The following is a 21,551-nucleotide window of genomic DNA, read 5'->3' on the forward strand; positions in this document are numbered from 1 at the left end:
CTTTGGACACTGATACTTGACTGGTTCACTGTTCCCTATCCTGAGAGGCCTTCTCATCATCAAGAGCAAGGCTGGCTGTGTAGACGAAGCTTTAAACCTGTGCATAAGGGTCTACCTCTTGAATGTCAATAAACAAGCAAGGATCAATAGGCATTTAAGGAATATAGCAATGTACCCATATGGTCTAGAAATTTAGAGACAAATACCCAAAAAAAAAAAAAAAAAAGGGGGCAAAAAAGTCAGAGATGGTTGCCTCTGTGGAGCAAAACTGTGGAATAGGAGGGGACAGCTGTACATTTTTTCAGTATTATTTGATTTTGTATTATTTGATTTTTAAATATGTGTATTTATTTATTCTTCGCAGGGCACTGAAAGTAACCTTCCTAAAATGTCAACCAGGTCACTTAAAACTCTGCAGGGTCTTCCCATGATCTTCAGTAAGTAACACAAAGTCCAACGGTAACCCCCAAGACCCTGCATGATCTGACCCTGCCTGCCTCTCCCACCTCATCCTACTTTGTTCCATTCTCTTCCTTGTTCATTAAGCTCCAGCCTCACCATTTTCCTCTCCTTCAATTCCTTTCAAAAAGCCAAGGTCTTTGCTGCTTCAGGCCTTTAGATATGCTCTCGCATATCCATGGAATATTTTTGTCCTGCTCTTCATCTGGCTGGCTCCTTCCTGTCCTTTCTGTCTCCACATAAATATCACCTCCCAGGGAGGCCTTCACCAACCAACCTATCAAAAGTTGGTCACCCCTATTATCTTTTTTTCTTATTAAAAAAAATTTTTTTATGTTTATTTATGAGAGAGAGAGAGAGAACACTAGCAGGGGAGGGACAGAGAGAGAGACACACACACACACAGATTCTGCAGCAGGTTCCAGGCTCTGAGCTGTCAGCACAGAGCCCAACGCAGAGCTCGAACCCACAAACCATGAAATCATGATCTAAGCCGAGTTGGACACTTAACTGACTGAGCCACCCAGTCGACCCACCCCAGTTATCCTTAATTTATCCTCTTACTTGCTTCCTTCATGATATTTTTAATTGTTTTTATTTTTTTTATCTATTCATTTGTTTTATTATTCTGCTCCCCTACTAGAAAATTAGTTCCATGAAGGCAAGGACCGTGCCCTATCTCAAGGACCAGAGCAGGACGCCTGGCACAGTACCTGTTTGAATAAATTATATCCTAAACTGAATGCAAATCTCAATTCCCATCTCCCTGGGCAGGTTTTCCAGGTTGTACTAGTCTTCAGAGTAAGCACTACTAATGTGGTTAAAGATTAAAGATGCCCCCCAATATGTGGCACACATCAGCCCCACTCCAAACTGCTAAGACATCTCCCTTATGGGGCTTGAGTAACAGTTTCTCTCTTTGTATTGGAGGGAGCAGAAACGGGAAAAGAATGCATACAAATTGACTCAGAGGGGATAAGGAGGAGTACTATTTATTTAAATGGCTCAATAAATCTTCCTTAGATAACAGGGAGGAACCCCCTATCTTGATGGGCTTTGGAGATTGAGAGTCAAATGCCAATTTTCATTTGAATCACATTAGTGTGGATAACATAACAGCTTAGTACTTAATAGTAATGATGACTATTAAAATCATAATAATGCAAGAGAGCAGAAAATCAGAAAATGAGAAGGAATAGGCAGGTTAAATGCCCTCAGCTGTGTTCTCCAGACATTTTAGTTATATCCAAACCATATCTTCATCAAAAAAAAAAAAAAATCTGCAGGTGGTTAGGATAATGTTAATGACAAGACGTTTGCACTTTGTCTGACCTGGAAAGAAATATCTACTTTGCTACCTTAAAATTCAATCCATATCACCCCATGTCACCCAATCCATGTCACAATCCAAAATCATGGTGACTTATTTCAAGCACTACTGGACACATATTCGAAAGGAGAGCTATGAACTCTGCTGATATTGAGATCTTAAATCACACAGTCTTTTCTCCCTCTTTTCATGGAGCAGAAGCTCAAGTCCTACGTTGAGGAGAAAGTGGGATCAAATGATTCCTCTACATTTCTCCCAGCTCTAAGATCCAATAATTGGATGACTCATCATCTGCTGAAGGAAATTAGTTTAGGAGATAGGGCGGTAAGCTGTGAAATGCTCATAAGCCTGGTCATACTTATAGAACTGTTAAACCTATACATTGGCATCCTATAAAAAGGAGAGTCCAGAGGAAAGAAAGAAAATACCAAATTCTATATAGGCAGAAACCAGGAGTGATGAATTACTTACTACTCATGATTTATTTACTCATTAAGCACTCACTATGTAACTGGCCCAGTGCTTGAAATGGGGCAGATGCATAAAATGATTCCCTGTGTTCAAAGAGTAGTAGAGATAGACTCAAAAATAAACAATTTTAGCACCATCATCATTTAGCACCATATAATAACATTCATTATAGGGTTCAGTGCCACAAATTCTAGAGGAAACTAGAGGGCTGGGTAGCTCTACTGAGGAAGTTAAGAAGGACTTTATCAAGGAGATAATAGTTTGAACTGGGCTTTGAAGGATGAGTAGGAGTTTTCTAGTGAAGAATGAGAAGGGGATTCTAAGAAAAAGGAATAGAAAACATAAAGGCTTAGAGACATGAAGGAGCATAGAAGAAAAAGAAAAAGGAAATATTTGGAGTAAAGGAAGAAGGAATACATAAGAATAGGAGATTAGAATCAAGACATACAGGAAACTAACCATTAAGAATTTTGTATACCATGCTGAAAGCTTATTTTTTTTCCTATAAACTAGGTACATGATTGAATGATTTTTTTACCAAAAGTACTTCATGATCAGATTGCTTTTGTTAAAAGGAATTCCCTGGTGGGATTGTAGAAAATTAAAAGACCAAAGAAAACAAGTCAGAAGGCCCCTGTAATCATCTAGTCAAGAAATAAGGCCCTGCCTTAGCACATGGAAATATTCTCAACTTCACTATAATGAGAGAAATTCAAACTAAACTCACCCTGAATACCATTTCTCACCTATCAAGATGGCAAAAATTCAGATTCTTGAGAACACACTCAAGGTGTTGATGAAGTCAGGGGAAAACAGGCCCTCTTATATACTGCTGTAGGAGTGAATAATAGTGCAACCTATATGGAGGGAAGTTTGGCACTTTCCAATAATATAATATATGTTTTTACCTAAAGCAGTCTACAAATTCAATGCAATCCTTATCAAAATACCAAAAGCATTTTTCATAAAACTAGAACAAATAATAAACAAATTTGTATGGAATCACAAAAGACTCCAAATAGCCAAAGCAACCCTGGGAAAGAAAAACAAGCCTGGAGGTATCACAATTCCAGATTTCAAGATATACTGCAAAGCTATCGTAATCAAAACAGCACGGTACTGGCACAAAAATAGACACATAGATCAATGGAATAGAACAGACAGCCCAGACATAAATGCATGATTATAGGGTTAATTAATCATTGACAAAGGAGGCAGAAATATACAATGGGGAAAAGACAGTCTCTTCAATAAATGATGCTAGGAAAACTGAACAGCTACATGCAAATAATTAAACTGGTCCACTCTCTAATACCATACACAAAAATAAACTCAAAATGGATTAAAGATCTGAATATGAGACCTGAAACCATAAAAATACTAGATGAGAACACAAGTGGTAATTTCCCTGACATCAGCCACAGTAACATTTTTTCTAGATCCATCTCCTAAGGCAAGGGAAACAAAAGCAAAAATAAACTATTAGAATTACATCAAAATAAAAAGCTTTTGCACAGTGAAGGAAATCATTAACAAAGCTAAAAGGCAACCTTCTGAATGGGAGGAGATATTTACAAATGATACAACTGATAAGGGGTTAATATCCAAAATATATAAAGAACTTAAACAACTCAACACCAAAAAACATCTGATTAAAAATGGGCAGAGGATCTGACTAGACATTTTTCCAAAGATTCCGTGCAATCCCAATTAAAATCTCAGCAAGCTGTTTTACCTATATAGACAAATTAATTCTAAAGTTTATATAAAGAGACAAAAGACCCAAAATAGTCAACACAATATTGGAAAAAAGACAACATCAGAGAACTCACACTATTGGATTTTAAAAATTACTATAAAGCTATGGTAATCTAGACAGTGTGCTATTGGCAAGAGAATAGATAAGTAGATCAATGGAACAGATAAAGAGCTCCAAAATAGACTCACATAATATAGGCAACTGATCTTTACAAAGGCAACACAATGGAACACAGATAGTCTCTTCAACAAATGATGCTGGAACTACTGGACATCCACACGCAAAAAAAAAAAAAAAAAAAAAAAGAATCCAGACACTGAACTTCCACCTTTAATAAATTAACTCAAAATAGATAATAGGTCTAAATGTAAAATGCACAACTACAAAACTCTTAGAAGGTAACATGGGAGAAAACCTAGATGACCTTGGGCATGTTGATGATTTTTTGAATACATCGCTAAAGGCATTTTCCACAAAAAAAAGAATTGGGCTTTATCAAGTCTCAGAGAGAACTGGGCTTTATCAAAATTAAAAATATTCTGCTCTGCAAAGGGTAATGTCAAAGGGTAATAAGAAGACAAGTCACAGACTGGGAGAAGATATCTGCAAAACACACACACACAAACACACACTTAATAAAAGGCTGTTATCCAAAATATACAAAGAATTTTTTAAATTCAACAATAAGCAAACAGCTCAATTTTAAAATGGGCAAAAGAGGGGCGCCTGGGCGGCTCAGTCGGTTAAGCGGCCGACTTCGGCTCAGGTCATGATCTTGTGGTCCGTGAGTTTGAGCCCCGCGTCGGGCTCTGTGCTGACAGCTCAGAGCCTGGAGCCTGTTTCAGATTCTGTGTCTCCCTCTCTCTCTGCTCCTCCCCTGTTCATGCTCTGTCTCTCTCTGTCTCAAAAATAAATAAACGTTAAAAAAAAAAAAATTAAAAAAATAAATAAATAAATAAAATAAAATGGGCAAAAGACCTGAACAGATACCACACCAAGATGTACAGATGGCAAATAAGCATACAAAAAGATGTTCAACATTATATATCATGAAGGAACTGCCAATTAAAACATCATTGAGGGGCGCCTGGGTGGCTCAGTCGCTTGAGCGGCCGACTTCAGCTCAGGTCATGATCTCGCGGTCCGTGAGGGCTGTGAGTTCGAGCCCCGCGTCGGGCTCTGTGCTGACAGCTTGGAGCCTGGAGCCTGTTTCAGATTCTGTGTCTCCCTCTCTCTGACCCTCCCCTGTTCATGCTCTGTCTCTCTCTGTCTCAAAAATAAATAAATGTTAAAAAAAAAAATTTTTTTTTAAATAAAAAATAAAAAAAATAATAAAACATCATTGAGATATCACTATACACCTACTAAAGTAGTCAAAATCCAAAACTTTGACAGTACTAAATCCTGGAAATAGGTGGAGAACAGGAGCTCTCATTCACTGCCTGTGGGAATGCAAAGTGGTATGGACACTTTGGAAGAGAGTTTGGAAGTTTCTTATATAACTAAACATAACCTTACCGTAAAGTCTAGCAATTTCATGTCTTGGCTTTTATCCAAAAGAACTGAAATGTGTATCCACATAAAAACCTGCACATGGGTGTTTATTGCTATAAACACTTGAAATGTGAAATTAAATTTGACATTGCTTAATTTACGATTGCCCAGACTTGGAAGCAACCAAGATATTCTTCAGTAGGTGAATGCATATTCACCTTTGGTATATCCAGACAATGGAATATTATTCAGCACTTTAAAAAGATGAGCTATCGGGGCGCCTGGGTGGCTCAGTCGGTTAAGCATCCGACTTCAGCTCAGGTCATGGTCTCACAGTCCGTGAGTTTGAGCTCCGTGTCAGGCTCTGTGCTGACGGCTCAGAGCCTAGAGCCTGCTTCAGATTCTGTGTCTCCCTCTCTCTCTGCCCCTCCCCTGCTCATGCTCTCTCTCTGTCTCAAAAATAAATAAAAACATTAAAAAAGTTTTAATATCTGGAAATATTTTATGTATATCATAGGATAAAGTAAATAAATAAATATATTAATGTTATCAGGAACCAAGATTCTCACTAGGAGAGAATAGAAATAAAAAGTTTAAAATAAGAGGCGTGCCTGGGTGGCTCTATCAGTTAAGTGCCTGATCAAGTGACCCTTGATCTGGGCTCTGGGACTTTCATGACCTGAGACTCAGGTCATGATCTCATGATCCCACGGTTCATGAGATTGAGGCCTGAGTCAGGCTCTGCATTGACAGCACGGAGCCTGCTTGGGATTCTCTCTCTCACTCTCTCTCTCTGCCCCTCCCTCCCTGCTTGCAGACGCACTTCCTCTCCCTCACTATCTCTCAAAATAAATAAACATTTAAATTTTAATTGTAAATATCGGTGAACTTAGAGTTTTTTAAAATATATTTTCTATTACTTCCATTGAAAAGGCCTAGGTGCAATAACACCCACACCAACCAGATCTGGGTGTCTAAATACCATTCCCCACTAAAAGAGACCAGGATTCCTTGGAGAAACATCTCTTCCCAGGTCTGGGGCCAGAAAAACACAAGTTGAGCCTTGGATCTCTTATTTTGCTCACAGTAAAGAAGTACATAAAGACCAAGAATCATATTAAAGAGTCTCAGAGCATGGCCTTAAGGGGCCCCCACTGATCACATATGGGTCAACTCGGGTAATTTGCAAAAATTGATTTCAGGCAGGAATTATCAATAAATACTGATAACACTGGGTAGACCTTGTTGGGCATCAGGATATTCACACCAATTCAAAGTATTACCCACAGATTGCTAATTATGAAGGGGTGAATTACTTTGATGGCTGAGAGACATGATTGATATTTTCTCTTTCCCTCCTCTAGGATCTTCTTTTTTTCTAGGATGCTAACCAAACTTAGTATCTGTGGTGGCTTCATACTGTATCTACTTAGCCAAGCTGGAGCCATTGTTTCCCAGAATTCCCTTCCCTATATGTCCTGAAGCAAAGCTGGTCACCAAGGGAGGTTTATGAGTAATTCAGAAAGTGGACATGGAGGCACACAGTCAATGAACTATAGTTTTCTGGAGCTGACCTTCTACTGGGTGAAGGGCCATTCTACTACCCATCTGCAATGTCATCCAGTCCTCACTGCTTCCATTTCTAGGATGTGAAGCCAGGGGTCTGTCTGAAGAAGTAGAAGCACATGATTCACTTGTTTACTTTCCTCCTCAACTTCTCCCAGCATGCCATAGCGTTTCCTGGAAACCGTAAATTGAAAAAACCAAACAACAACAACAAAAAACCCATCATTATTAAATACCTCAACCTCACCCACAAGTGGAGTCTGGGGATTACATAAAGCCCCTGTGTGTTGGGGCATAAAGGAAGAAGCTCATTTAAATATCTGTGACATCAATGGAACAGACACTGATTAGACAGATGGACAGTGGCATTTTTAGTATAATATGCCTTATAAGCCTGCAGAAAAATCGCTCAGCCCACCATGATGTTAGTGACTCATAGGTGTTAATAGTGACAGTTCATAACTCTACCGAGAATACAGCCAATTTCTGCTTATCCACAAATAGATTGTTGCTTTGCCAAGTATTTGCACAGCAATCTGTTCCAGCCTCGGCTACCACAGCAGGCCCCAGCTTGGGTGGGGTCAAGGCTATATAAAGGAATGTAAAGAGCAGGGCTGGGCCTAGAATATAGAGTGAAGGGGAAGAAGTATTTTCACCCCAGCGCGCATCTGATTATATTCTCAGGTGAAATGTCATCCATCCGTGTCACCAAATGTTTACTGAGCACCTACTATGATTGGGACACTGTGCAGGCCAGTAGGGATTCAAAAGCTATAATACAGGGTCTCTACTTCAGGAACCTTACACTAGAGTTTAGGACACAAACCATAAACAAAAAACACATGCATCAATATTCACTAGCAACAATAAATGGCCAAGTGTGAGAGGCAGCCAACAGAGAGTAGAGAAGGGGAATTTGCACTATATAGCTGTGATAGATGAATCACAGGACTAGGTGAATTCTCCAGGGAGAAAGGAGAAAGCAATAGAGGCAAGAAATCTTTATTAAGCATCTACTAATGATATACTAACAGCTACCATCTGGGGACATTTAACAATGCCAAGTGTTTTACCTGTGCATTCACACTTAATTTTTGCAACCACCATGTGATTGACTTATTATTCCTGTATTATAGTTAACCAGGAAGTCTCAGATAAGTAATTACCCCAAGGTCACACGATTTGTGAACGACTGGGCAGAACTCACACACAGATTTTTCTGACTCAAAGTTCATGTTTTTCTGTTTAACAGTGTGAGCTCGCTTTCCTATATCTCTTCACACTACAAACGTGTCACGTATATCATGTGTAACCTCCATGGCCTTGGCCTTCAAGGAGAAAGCCATGTGCACAAGATGGCGGGGGACAAGAGAACGCCAAAAGAAAGGGTGAGTGCCCCAATCTATGGCAGACATAATTGGTGCTGGGGAGGGAACAGTGTGAGGGGGCAGCAGTGTCATGGGGGGAATATGTCATTCTTAAAGCATCAGGTCCCTCAGGCTGCCTCCAAGGAGCTCCCAGACAAATTCTGCAAACTACAACAGCCCCCCAAGGATTCTCTTTATCTGATGCCGCACAGCAGGGCGCCCTGATTAGGTTTCCATAGCAGACAAATGGCCCTGGGTGGCCTGACTTACTGTGGACATAAGAGGTGGCTGCCATTCCCAAGGCCCAGCCACCCATCTGAGCAATGGCAGCTCTCCAGGGGCAGAGAGTATTCCCCATGCCTATAATGGGCCTAACTAGTGTCAATATTTACAGAGGAACCCAAGGGACAACAGATGGATGGAGTGAACCAAAAGGCAGCCACTTCCCTGTCTTCATTTTGAAGTCTCTACTGCAGAAAAGAAGGAGGGATTCAGGAAAAGTGGTGTTCCACTGTCACCTTGGCAAACTTGTTCACCTCCCTTAAACATTGGAGGAACTACCCAGTGAAAGGTGGAAAACAAATGGCAGGAGTCCAGTGAAGTGTTAGCATTTCTGTCTTAGGATAAAACAAATCCTCTCCCTTCCCCCGACTGTAATTTCCTTCTGTATAATTTTCTAGCAGTACTTGGCAGGTTGGGGACTCACAGGCACATAGTCATTAGCTGTAAAAATGACAGCGATGATACTTAGAGTCCAGAGGGGAGAGAACTGGCCAAGAAAAATCCTGGGGAGTGCCAACATCTGAGGCTGTCATGTGGAGGGGAGGTGTACCCCTGAACTCTACATGACCATGGATGTCCATAAAGAACGAGGACCCAAAGGTGTCCGGGAGATTGTGGTCCAAGTCAGTAAGAAAATCCAGGAAGAGCACAACTGAAACATGTTCCCTGCATTTGGTACATAGGTCATGGGTGACCTTAGCATGGAAGTTCTGCTAGAGTGGTAGGGTTCAGAAGACACAGCCACATGTACCAAGGAGCCAAAGAAGGGGAGGACACGGAGACGAAGAGGAGATGTGAGCTTTCAGAGAAGTTTGAATATGCAAGTAGGGGAAGGTCAAGGGAGCATAATTTTTTTTCAAGATGGAAATTATTTGAGTGCGATGAGAGGTTCAGGGGAAAGATCCAGTAGGGAGTGAGAAGTCATAACGGGGACGGAGGAGCTGATGGCAGAACAGTAGCAGACATCATACAGAGAGAGCCCGGAATGCGTGTTCCTCAGCCAGCCTCTCAAAGTTTTCTCAAGAAGCCATCAACAGCTTCGATCATCGTCTTGCGTCTCCCTGTTAAACCTAGTCAAGGACAGGAGGCCCAGACTGGCGAATCAGTTTATCCCCAAAAAAGTGCAAACCAGGTTTAGCGTGGACGGACCATCTGCAGCGTTTCCTCAGCCCTCACTCTTATGTATAAATCCTTATCTCCCCTTAAGAAGGGATTCCTTGGGGTGCCTGGCTGGCTCAGTCAGTGGAGCCTGCCACTCTGGATCTCGGGGTAGTGAGTTCGAGCTCCACATTGGGTGTAGAGATTAGTTTAAAAAAAAAGGAAGAAGAAGCGATTTGTTCACATATGAGGAAACAATTTGCATACAAAATAATTAATCAACCTGTAAACTAAATGTTCTTGAGTTATTTTTTCACAAGAGAAAGAAAGGCAGAAGTAGGAACAAGTGATGGATGGTGACTAATGAAGCAAGGTCCAGGGATGGTGGGAGGGGATGGGGTCAGAGGGATCCCAGTGAGGTTGTCTTTAAGTAGGAGCACAGATCCCCCTATGCTTTGACCCTGGAGGAAATGTGGGGAATGTGCATAAGGTTGGGGGGGGGGGGGGAGATGCAGTAAAGTGGGGAGTGGAACAGGAAGTTAGAGGGCTGTCTGCTGAGAGGGAAGAGCTCACGTATTCAAGGGATGGTGGAAGGTTTACATTATTGAATAGAATGAGTGATGGACGAGGTAAGAGAAAGGAAACACTGCTGGGCACCCACAAAGACCCAGCTGAGGCTGAGACAAAAAGGGTGACAGTCTTCCCCCCACCAGCTGCACAGGTGGAGAGGGAGAGGAGAGTGGGATAGGTATATCGCTGGGGGTGGGGGGAGTAAAGAGGAAGGAGGGGATGTGAGGAGGAGGGAGACGAGGAGTTCAGATGATCACAGGACCTGGGCTGGAAGGGGAAGGGAGAGAGGCCAGGAGTTGTGCTCACAGTGGCCCGTATTCTAGTTAGAACAGAATCCACTCCAGCTGGCTGAAAAAGAGAGGGATATAGATAGCTCAAAAAATCACCAAGCAATGTAAAGAAACAGACTCTGGCTCAGTGTCCAGGAATGACTCCCCCCACACACTGGGGGACTGGCCCATCACAGGGGCTGAGCCTCGCCACAATCACAAAAGCTATAGAACAAAACCCCCTCCATCACATGCTCCTGGGAAAACAGACGCCCCTGCTCCACCTTCTCTGTAGAACTCAGTGTTGAGTCAAAAGTCTCTTGTAGGTGCCTTAGGTTGGTAGAACCGAAGTCACTGCCCCTGGCAGCAAGGGAGCAAGGGAGACTGACACATTAACTGTGTGCTTTGTCTCCCTTCCCCTCTGCACACCCCCAGGGGGAAGGCTGCTATTGCACTTTGGGTAAGTGTTCAAGAAGTAGAAAAAGAATTCAAGAGGCTTGGGACAGCCGTCCTCTGTAAGGTATATCCAGGCTGCTGCCGTCTACACAGTGACTTTTTTGTTGAATTTTTTTAAGTTTATTTATTTATTTTGAGAGAGAGAGAGCACAAGTGGGGAGGGGCAGAGAGGAGAAACAGAATCCCGAGCAGTCTTTGTGCCATCAGCGCACAGCCCAGTGCAGGGCTTGAACTCGCAAACTGTAAGATCATGACCTGAGCTGAGATCAAGAGTCAGAGGCTCAACTGGCTGTACCACCCACGTGCCCAACACGGTGCCTCTGTGAGTACTTTTTTTTAATACCCTACTGGGTACATGCAACTCTGTGGGCATATGGCTTGGCGAGATCTGTTTGTTATGAGAAGGAAAAGAAGGGAGGGGAAGGGGAGGGAGGGAAGGGGAGGGAAGGAGAAGGGGGAGGGGAGGGAGGAGGGGAGGGAGGAGGGGAGGGGAGGGGAGGGGAGGGGAGGGGAGGGGAGGGGAGGGGAGGGGAGGGGAGGGGAGGGGAGATGCTCCTCCTGGGGAAGAAGGGCATGCCCTGCCCCCGTGCACAGGTGTAGTGTTTACGGAACAAAGTACAGGTTGGGTTTCAGCTCCCACCCACCTCCTCAAGGGGTGGATTCTGTGCAATGCACAACAGGCACAACCCTTTGAGACAATTCAGGAGCCTACTGCCTGGGCAGAAATAGAGGGGCCAAGGGCCAAAAAGTCCCCACAAAGTCCAAGAGCGTGTGTAGTAGGAAGGAGAGCAAGAAGGATAAGCGTTCTGGTGTGAGCATGAAACCCAGGAGTCTGAGAGTTCTGGGCAGGAGCTGTCAGTGTGGCAATAACACGTCCCCGTGAGTGGGTGAAGTAAGTGCAAGGGAGCTAAAGAGGCCTTGGAATTGAGGAAGCTGTTTCAGAGACAGATCACCTATGTGGATACTAAAAACTAAGATGGAGGAAGAGGAAGAAGGGAGCCAGATTCCAAAGTTGTCCATGAGACAGTTACAGGGAAATAGTGGGTGACGGCACCCAGGAGGACAAGACGGAGGCAATCACCTCAAGTAGGAAGGACTTCACGCAAGGCTGGGAGCAAACAAATAACAAATCCCCAGCTTCCCTCTCCTGGCTCCTTGTTCCTTGCTCCATGGGACACCGATGTATTCACTTAAGCAAATAGTGAATATCAGGTTACCATAACAAAGTACTAAAGACTGGGGGGCTTAAATTAAAAAAAAAAAAAAACTTATTATTTCTCAAAGTTCTGGAGGCTGGAAGTCCAAGGTCAAGTTGACAGCATGATTTGGGTTCTGGAGAGAGCCCTCTTCTTGGCTTGCAGATGACTGCCTTCTCCCTGTGTCCTTACATGGCAGAGAGAGAGGGCAAGGTTTCTGGTGTCCTTCCTTATAATGGCACCAACCTCATCATGAGGGCCTCACCCTCATGAACTCATCTAGCCCTAATCACCCCAAAGACCCCATCTCCAAATGTAACCTTCCTTTGGGAGGTAGGGTTTCAAAATATGAATTTGTTGGGGGTGGGGAGGACACAGTCCATAGCACTTAGTCCATAACACTCCACTGTTTGTGAACAAAACAAAATCCCTATTCTCACAGTGCTTATGTTCTAGCAGAGAGAGGCAGTCAACACACACACACACACACACACACACACACACACACACACACACACAATATGTTAGGGTAATAAGTGCTGTAAGAAAACTTATGTTAGTGAGGTAACAGAGAGCCAGGACATTACTGTGCATCAAATGTATATGGGAGAATGGAGTGAGACATGGAATATCTGGTGGGAAAGTGTTGCGGCCTGAGAGAGCAGCAAGTGCAAAGGCCCTGAGGCAGGATCAGGTTTGACCTGTGAAATTAGAGAAGAGGGATGAAAAGGCAAGTGGTAGGATTTGTTGTCATTGGAGGATAATAGTGGGCAAACTACATAGGGAATTGTAAAGACTTCAGTTCTTACTCTGAGTGAGGTGGAGGCTACTTTGGTTAAGAGGCGAGAAACGACATGATCCAGAAATGCAAGAATGGAAAACCTCCAACGGAGGAAGTCACACATGTAGTGTTCCTTAGGGGAGAGGTGGGTTGCAAGGAAGAGAGGGGTGGAGGAAGGCTGGTCTGAGAAAGCTGAGCACTGAGAGGTGAAGGTCCATAGGGCACAGTGGCATGAGAGGTAGGGAGGGCCAGGGTGAGGAAGGGGCAAGAGAAAATAGGAGATGGGGGTGGTTGCCTGGACACCCAAGATTAAAGGAGTGAGGGAGACACTGGACCCAAGATGCTTGAGGCAGGATGCGATCAGGAGTCAGAGGCATCAGGAGGGCTCCCTGCAGTCCACAGAGGGCAGAAAGGGCCACAGTATAATGAGAAAGCCACCAGAAGTGCCCGTGGGTTTGGGGATGGCAGGGGGAGTGAGACACAGGGAAGCAGGGCAGGAACACCCCCTGAAATGTGCAGAACAGCACCCTGGAGAGAAGGCAGAGTGCAAGGGACTTTCTGGCCAATATCTGTCTCCAGGTAAATTTTGAGGGAAAAGGGTAGAAAAAAATGGACCCCTGCAAAACTGTCCAGCCCAGGAAAGCCCCCGTCCCGGGGCATCTGGGTGGGCCCAAGGTCCTGGATGGGTGTGCCCAGGAGGGAGGAGGAGTTTGCCAGGAAAAAGGAAAAGGAGGAAGTGAAGGGCAGCAACCTGGGACACTCCCTCCATTGCAGCAGCCCTCCTGGTGACCTGGGCCTGCTGGCCATGTAGGGAGGAGGGGAAAAAGCCACAAAGTAGATCTAATCCAGAACCACTTTCCATAGCCTCATTTGCAATTCAGTTGCTCCTTTGGCAAAAGTCCCTGTGCAGCTGTTCCACCCAGAGAGCCTTTGCCAGGTGAACCGGGGGGCCAGGCAAGATGCCTCGCAGCTGCCAGCCTGACGGCTGCAGGGCTCAGTTTCCCCTCTTCAGGCTGGGGGACAGGTAGGCAGGAGGCCCAGGCACATGCAGAGAGCGCTGCCTTGCCTTGCCTTGCCTTTCCTGGTTTAAGCGAGACACAAAGCGCTCTTTGATCTGAAGCCCTCTGCCAGTTCTGGAAGGGCTGTGTTTGTCACAGCTCCAAAAAAAAAGCAGGAGGTTACTTAGCTATGGATGAATAATAATTGGGCATTTGCTAACAGCTACTGTACTGATGAATAATTAAAATCTTTATTACAATTGAGGCGAAAATCACTCTACCCGCATGGATGGTCTGTCAGCTGTGCCAGGGGAGATGCAGGGAATGGAAGAGGACCTTCCAAGTTCTGAAAGAACAACCACGATTATGGTTAAGAAGCCTTGGCAAAAAGATGGGGAAGTTACAGGGGAAGTGGACCCAAACACAGCTTTTTCCTTTACATTTCTTTTCAGGATGTAATAAGAGAAGTCAGCTGGATTGGGACTTGGGACAAATGGCTGAAATAGCTAGGGAAAACTGCAAGTGACAACCAGAAGGCTCCAGAGATAAAGAGAAATAGATAATAACTTGGCTGTATAGATACCTTTCTGTAAGAGCCAATGAGGGGGACTTTGATGACAGTGGAGAGGGAACAGCTGGAGTATAATGGGAAAGCACTGAATTCAGGAGTCAGAATCTTCCCCCCTCCCAGTTCAGTGGAGTGGCTACTTCTTGGCTGTGACTTTGGGCAAGCTCTCTATACCTCCACAGACATCCCTTTCTACAACTATAAACTGGGGATAATACAGCCTCACCATGTGTTGTTTTGAGGATTAAACAAGGTAATGTCAATGAGATTATTTGGTAATTATAAAGATACACACAGCAAATGCAAGTAATTATAATTCAAAAATAAGACTAAAAGCCAACTGAGTCCAAACAGCATTAAGAGTTGGGATAGGTTGAGTGAACTGGGATTCAGGAATAATGGAAAAGAAAATCTGTGTTATTTGAGTTGGGTATGAAACTACCAATGGAATTTCAGAGTCTAACTTAAATACATTGTGCAAAATAAATAAATATCCCTTTATTTATAAATAGCATTTTATTTTTCTCTGGTTTGTCAACAGGACAGTCTACTTAAGAGGGAGACCATGAGTGGTGCCTCGGGTGGCTCAGTCAGTTAAGCATCTGACTTCGGCTCAGGTCATGATCTCACAGTTTGTGGGTTCAAGCCCGGCGTTGGGCTCTGTGCTGACAGCTTAGAGCTTGGAGCCTGCTTCAGATTCTGTGTGTGTGTGTCTCTCTCTCTATCCCTCTCCCACTCATGCTCTGTCTCTCTCTGTCTCTCAAAAATAAATAAACATTGAAAAAAAGTATTTTAAGGGAGACCATGAAATATTAATTATTTTGATGAGAGAGTGCCTGTGGAATTCATACATCCACCAATAAATACATTCACGCAGTGGGAAGTGGCCATGGGGTGAAAAGACTATTTTTGAGAGCATGTCCTATACAGTAGAACCTTGACTACCCTGAGGGATAAATTTCAAGAATGCCCTGACTCCTCAAATATGGAATGATAATATAGAGTGGAGGTGGTGGTTTCATCTTTTTCCATGCAGTGACCAGCCTTGCAATCCATGATTCAAGTTCATTATGAAACCCAAACGCGTTAAATGTTTCAACACTGAACAGCCATCACACGTTATCTCCTTTAATCCTTGTGACACTCCTGTGTTCCCCATTTGATACAGAATGAAACTAAGGCTTGGAGGGGCATAAGTAACTAGCCCAAGGTCCCAAGGCTATTAATGCAGAGAGCCAGGACTAGAAGCTTATTTGCCTCTTAAAAGCCATCAAAACATTCACTAAAATATTCCCCTTCATAGTTCATATAGGGATACAACACTGACCACAACAAGGTACCTTTCCCTTCTAACCTTGTAGGAGAGATTAATAGTGCAACAAATTAATACAGCAAGTATTTGTTGGTTACCTCAGTTCAAGGTTCTGGGGATCTACAGATAAACAAGAGAGACAAAGCCCTGCTCTTGGGAGCAGCTATGAGATGAGTACTGTGTGCACACTGTAGCCCCAATGCCGGAAGCCTTGCAGGGCCCCTCACTAGCTCTTGGTGCTGGATCCCCTTATATTCCTGCCATTGGATGTCCTGGTTGCAGCTACTCCCTGACCAACCCCCTTGAGTGTCCAGAAACTGGTGGGCAGTGGACAGGCTGCATGGAAAGAGACAGAACAGGGATTTGGAGGAAGAACCCCAGCAGTTCTGGCTTCACCGTCACTAGGCCTGTCACCTTCTATAAGTCCCTCAACCACTAAATCAGTCTCTTTGCTTATAAATGGGGATATCGTTGAGTAGAAAGTACCTGTGAGTCATCACCCAAAAGTGCCTTGAAAATCATACTAAATGAAAGTTAGCTTTTATTATCCTTGTCCGTTTCTGCTAATCAGACCCAGGATAGGTTGTGTGTTCATCAATCCATGAGGCTCTGTGAAATAGTACTTTTGAATCTCCCCAGCTGCTCCTGTGTTGCCTGCGGGAGTGTCTCGCATGGTTCTGGCCTCGATGGGAAGTGGTATTGCAGAAGGTGAAGGGCCACAAAGAAAAGTAAATGCCAGGCATCCTTCCATGCCACCTCCTTCTTTCCATCTCTTTTTGGGTATAGATTTATATAACGCAAGTTGGAAGTTTGGGTAGTTCCAATTAATGAAGAGCAGGGTGGGAAGAGGAGGGACTTTTTTAAACTTTTGCTAGAACTGCTGAAGTAGTTAGCTTCACTAGAGCTCCCCGACCCTGCAGGTGCTGCCATTCTGCCTGTGACTCCGCCTGGACTCTGCATCTGAATGACGGTGTCCTGCCCACTGAGCTCCGTGGGTCGGGAATGCTGCTTCGTCTCACAGAATAACAAAGCAGCTGCTGTCCCACCAGCTGAATGGGCCTGAACATCTGGCTGGTGTCCTTCCAAAGGGCTCCATCCTGAGCAGTCCTCAAGCAAAATACTCCAACCTTCCATTGTGGACTCGGGCCAGGACTGCATGTGTGACCATCAGCGGCCAGCTGCTGAGCTCCTGATGAGACAGGTCATGAAGGTCAGTCCTTTCAACAACCAGATCAGATGTGACAGATGAGCCGTCAGATTTATTTGCCTGGCTCTAAACTCTTGTACCTATCAGAAAGAAATAGAGCCAAACTCTGAATGTCAGTTTGGGGTGTTGTATAAACATGATCTTCAGTGTGACTTATTCCTTCCTTCTTAGCTATCTCAAGTTGCTTAAAGAATGTAGACAATTTGCCCACGGGTCTCCAGGGATGAGCACCCAATAACATTTCGCTGAATCTAGAGTCTTGTCCTCCAACTCAAGAAAAGTTGTAGGTTGGCTCATCTGCCTATGCAATGTCTCTACAGTATCATGGTGGGGAGACTGTGACATTCATGTTCTTCACCTTCCCACCCTGGTGCCTGTGGGATGGTAGGGAGAGGAGGCAGTGCCTTGAGAACAAGGAAGAGAGCCCCTACAGTTCAGAGAATCAGCCCTCCACCCTTGGACTAGACTTCCTGGTAAAACCTGCTCCCAAGGGCAAATTGAAACCACTCATGACATCATCGACAGGGAGCCTCCCAGCTTGGTCTATTTAAAGTTGGAGTTGAGGCAATGAGGCAGCCTCATGCCCTGATATGCTTTCAATTACTTGAAGAAAAAAAAAAGCAAACAAACCTCCTTATATTGAAATGAAACCAGCTTCTCTAGAACTTTCTTCCACTGGTCCAGAAGATATACCAGATTTGTATCATAGTTTCAGAAAACATGAGTGGCCAAAAGAATCCCTTCCGGATCCTCCTACCTAATCTACCTGAGATGTTTTAGCTTGTTTTCTGCCTTATTGTAAAAAGTCACGTCCTCCAACTCACATCTTGATCAATAAAAGGCTTTCTCTAGAGGACCCCTTTTCCTGTACCCGCTCATCTGTCCTCCTGAAGATCACATAACCCTCCAACCACTGCAGTATCCAGCGTGTGCACACACTACAGAGAATTCGGGGCAAAGGCCAACATAAGTGCCTGTGAGCAACAAGAAAAAGGCAGCTGTGGCCGCGTCTTAATGCTTATTAGGGCCAAAATAAAACGCGCAACGATGAGTTTTACCTTTTCCAATGATGGGATCACGTGGCTCGTTCCAGGCATTGACCCATAGCTTTCACTTCTCTCCAAAATGATTTGAGCAAACCTGTCAACACCGCTCTAAATAAAATGCACAGGTATACCCTACTGGTGTGAACTGTCATCAGAAAATCACCCCATCTTCTCACGATCACCCCCATACACCAAAACACTCCCCTAAGGCAGAAGGGAGATAGATGGTGGAGGACAGAACCTTAACTAACTGATAACCTTCTCACTCAACATATTTGCATTGAATGGGCTTTTTGTTTTCACAGCATCCAGGGGCTGGAAATAAGAGAGGTTAAGAAATCATACCCATACCCCAGTATTCTGGTAGATCTATATTTAAAATCAACCGAGGGGAAGAGGATTCCTTTATTGTTGTTGGTGATGACGATGATGATATTTTTGTATTTGCTTGTTTCACATCAGTAACTATTTCAATGTAAAAAAAGAAGCGTAGACTATGATAAAATAAGAAGTTGTGTATCCACCATCTAGCTTTAACATTATTTTCTTCAAGTTTTTATTTATTTATATATTTTGAGAGAGAGAGAGAGAGCACAAGCAGGGGAGGGGCAGAGAGAGAGAGAGGGAAGGATGAACATCTCCAGCAGGCTGCACACTGTCAGCACAGAGCCCAACACAGGGCTCGAACTCACAAACCACGAGATTGTGACCTGAGCCAAAGTCAGACCCTTAAGTGACTGAGGCACCCGGGCTCCCCTGGCTTTAACATTATTAACAATTTACTATGTTTTGTTCAGTTTCCTTTTGTTAAAACAAACAAACGGCATTTAGATACATGTCATGTGTGTTCCTCCCTGATCTTCCACTCCTTATGCAACCATTGGCCTGAGGCTAACGGTATCAGTCCCATGCAGAGTGAAAAATATTCAATACAGCTTTCCATGTGGCGGCTGCCACCATGTAAGCAAGACGGGTGCTTACAAGCACATTCAGGAGCTAAGGAGGAAGAAGCAGTCCCAAATAATGCGTTTTCTTTTCCAGGTGCTGCGGGCTGTACCACCAGCTCTCTGTTCTACCAGCTCCATAAAGCACGCAGACTGGGACACAAGGTGAGGCAAGGTTATGTCATATATCAGACTCCTGTGCTCTGGGGTGTGACCTACAGCAATCCTATCCATCACGGTGTTAACCAGCTAGTTCGTTCAAAGCCTCCAGTTTGTTGCTGAGGAGACATCACAGGGGACTCTGAGAGCCCTGAACTCTTATTGGGTTGACGAAGATTCTACATACAAACTCCTTGAGGTTCTCCTCCTTGACCCATTCCATTCAGCTATCAGAAGAAATCCTGGGGCACCTGGCTGGCTCAGTCAGTAGAGCACGCGACTTGATCTCTGGGCTGCAAATTTGAACCCCATGATGGGTGTAGTAATTACTTAAAAATAAAATGTTAAAGAAAAAAAAGAAGATGAAGACGAAAGAGGAGGAGAAGATGAGGGAGAAGAAGAAGGAGAGGGAGAAGAAGGAGGAGGAGAAGGGGGAAAGGGAAGGAGAAGGGGAAAGAGAAGAAGGAGAAGAGGAAGAGGAAGAGGAAGGAGAAGGAGAAGAAGAGGAAGAAGAGGGAGAAGCAGGAGGAGGAGGAGGAGAAGGGGAAGGGGAAAAGGGAAGGAGAAGGGGAAGGAGAAGAAGAGGAAGAGGAGGAGGAGGAGAAGGAGAAGAAATCCTGACACCCAGTGGATCACAAAACCAGTCCACAAGCCAGGGAGATTCGAGGGCTCACATCTGCAGGCCACAAGAGCTGCGGCCTTAGAAAGGGTCTCAAGTGCCACCATACTCTCAGTGGTTCTCCGTGCAGCTTGGAGAAAGCACAGTACTCTCCAGCTCCACCATTACTACTAATATAAGGAAGGTTTATAAAATTCTTACCTAATAAACAATTTAGAACAGTCAAAACAAATCGACTACTGGGGTGCCTGGGTGTCTCAGATAGTTAAGCATCTGACTCTGGATTTTGGCTCAGGTCATGATCTCACAGACATAAGATGAGCCCCACATTGATCTCCGTGCTCAGAGTGGAGCCTGCTTGAGATTCTCTCTCCTTCTTTCTCTGCCCCTCCCCCATTCATGCTTTCTCTCTCTCTCCCTCTCTCCCTCACCCTCTTTCTCTCTCTCTCTCTCTCCCTTCCTCCCTCTCTCCCTCTCTCTCTTTCAAAATAAATAAGTATACATTTTACACTTGATCTTAGCCAAAAGGCCGAGAAGCGATAATAAGTATACATTTTAAAAATGGACTACATATATACTCATAAAGAAGTGATGGGGATTTCTTGATATTTCACCTTTTAAATAAAATCATGTCATATTGTGTGTTCTATTACGCACTTCTCTTTTACTGAACCTTATCCTTTTGAGATACATCCATGATGATACACGCAACTCTGAATCCTACCTCCCAGCCACTATTATATCTCCTATCTTCAAAAAAAATCTTCCATTCACTTTGCCATCCACTTACTGCCTTCTCTTTTGCTCTCTTCTCTCTTTGCAATTAAAATTCCTGAAAGTGCTGTCTATTTTCATCGTCTCTAGGTTGTGTCAAACTCTCTCAACCACTCCAGTCAGAGCCCCTGGACTCTGCTAGCAAGAGGCTAAATGTCCTTCCTCTCTAGAGATGCTGCATTACTTCAGGAATGGCCAAGGAGAGGCCTCACGTCTCAGTTCCTGGCAGCGGTTTCTGTGGTTCCCCCATGGCTTTAGGGTGCCTTTCTCTTCTCTGTCCTGAACCTTAGGATCTGGAGCCAAGCAGACTGACCCAGCTCAAGAGGTGATGGCAATTCTGTTGTTTCTACCGCCATGTGATAGTCTTAAGAACGCTGCACAGGTAAGATGCCCAATCTAGAAGTCTTTTCTGACAACTTCTAAAGAGATACGTAAGCATCATGTTGAGTCCTTCCTTCCCTGGTGAGCACTGTCAAGGCAAGAGAGGAACAAAGAGCCTTCCTTCAGGACCCCGACCCTCAGACTGCCTGTGGATTCCACTCAGCTCACCAGAGTTCTAGCTGTTAGGAGGACCGAGGAGTCACAGTGTGGGCCAAGAATAGCTTTCCAGCCCACCTCTTCCTCTCCTGAAAACATATTAGAGTTTGCAGTAAGGGTCTCTGCATGAATGCTTAGATCCCCCTGAGGGAGAGGACTTGGAGCTCGTGAAGGAATAAGGGTACACTGTTCTCAGAGCATCTCGCCTGTGAAAGGGTATCTTTATCGGCCATGCATATGCAACCACAACCTTCTCTCCTCGCCCTGCTCGTGGAGAAAGAGGCACTCC

At 44.3% G+C, this 21,551-nt stretch overlaps 1 long non-coding RNA gene and 1 pseudogene across 1 annotated transcript in view; one reads left to right on the forward strand and one right to left on the reverse strand.

Annotated features, from left to right (window-relative positions):
• The window catches only part of LOC122225574, a 40,249-nt gene extending 21,921 nt beyond the window's left edge, over positions 1-18,328 (reverse strand). The window contains exons 1-2 of the long non-coding RNA XR_006205240.1: positions 18,242-18,328; positions 14,378-14,442 (exon numbers count right to left, since the gene is read on the reverse strand). This is a non-coding gene — a long non-coding RNA (uncharacterized LOC122225574). The remainder of the gene's footprint in view (positions 1-14,377; positions 14,443-18,241) is intronic.
• A 327-nt stretch (positions 18,329-18,655) lies between these two features.
• LOC122225353 lies at positions 18,656-20,130 on the forward strand (annotated as a pseudogene).
• Positions 20,131-21,551: the final 1,421 nt, after the last annotated feature.

Source organism: Panthera leo, chromosome B4 (assembly GCF_018350215.1).
Source record: "Panthera leo isolate Ple1 chromosome B4, P.leo_Ple1_pat1.1, whole genome shotgun sequence".
Lineage (NCBI taxonomy): Eukaryota > Metazoa > Chordata > Mammalia > Carnivora > Felidae > Panthera > Panthera leo.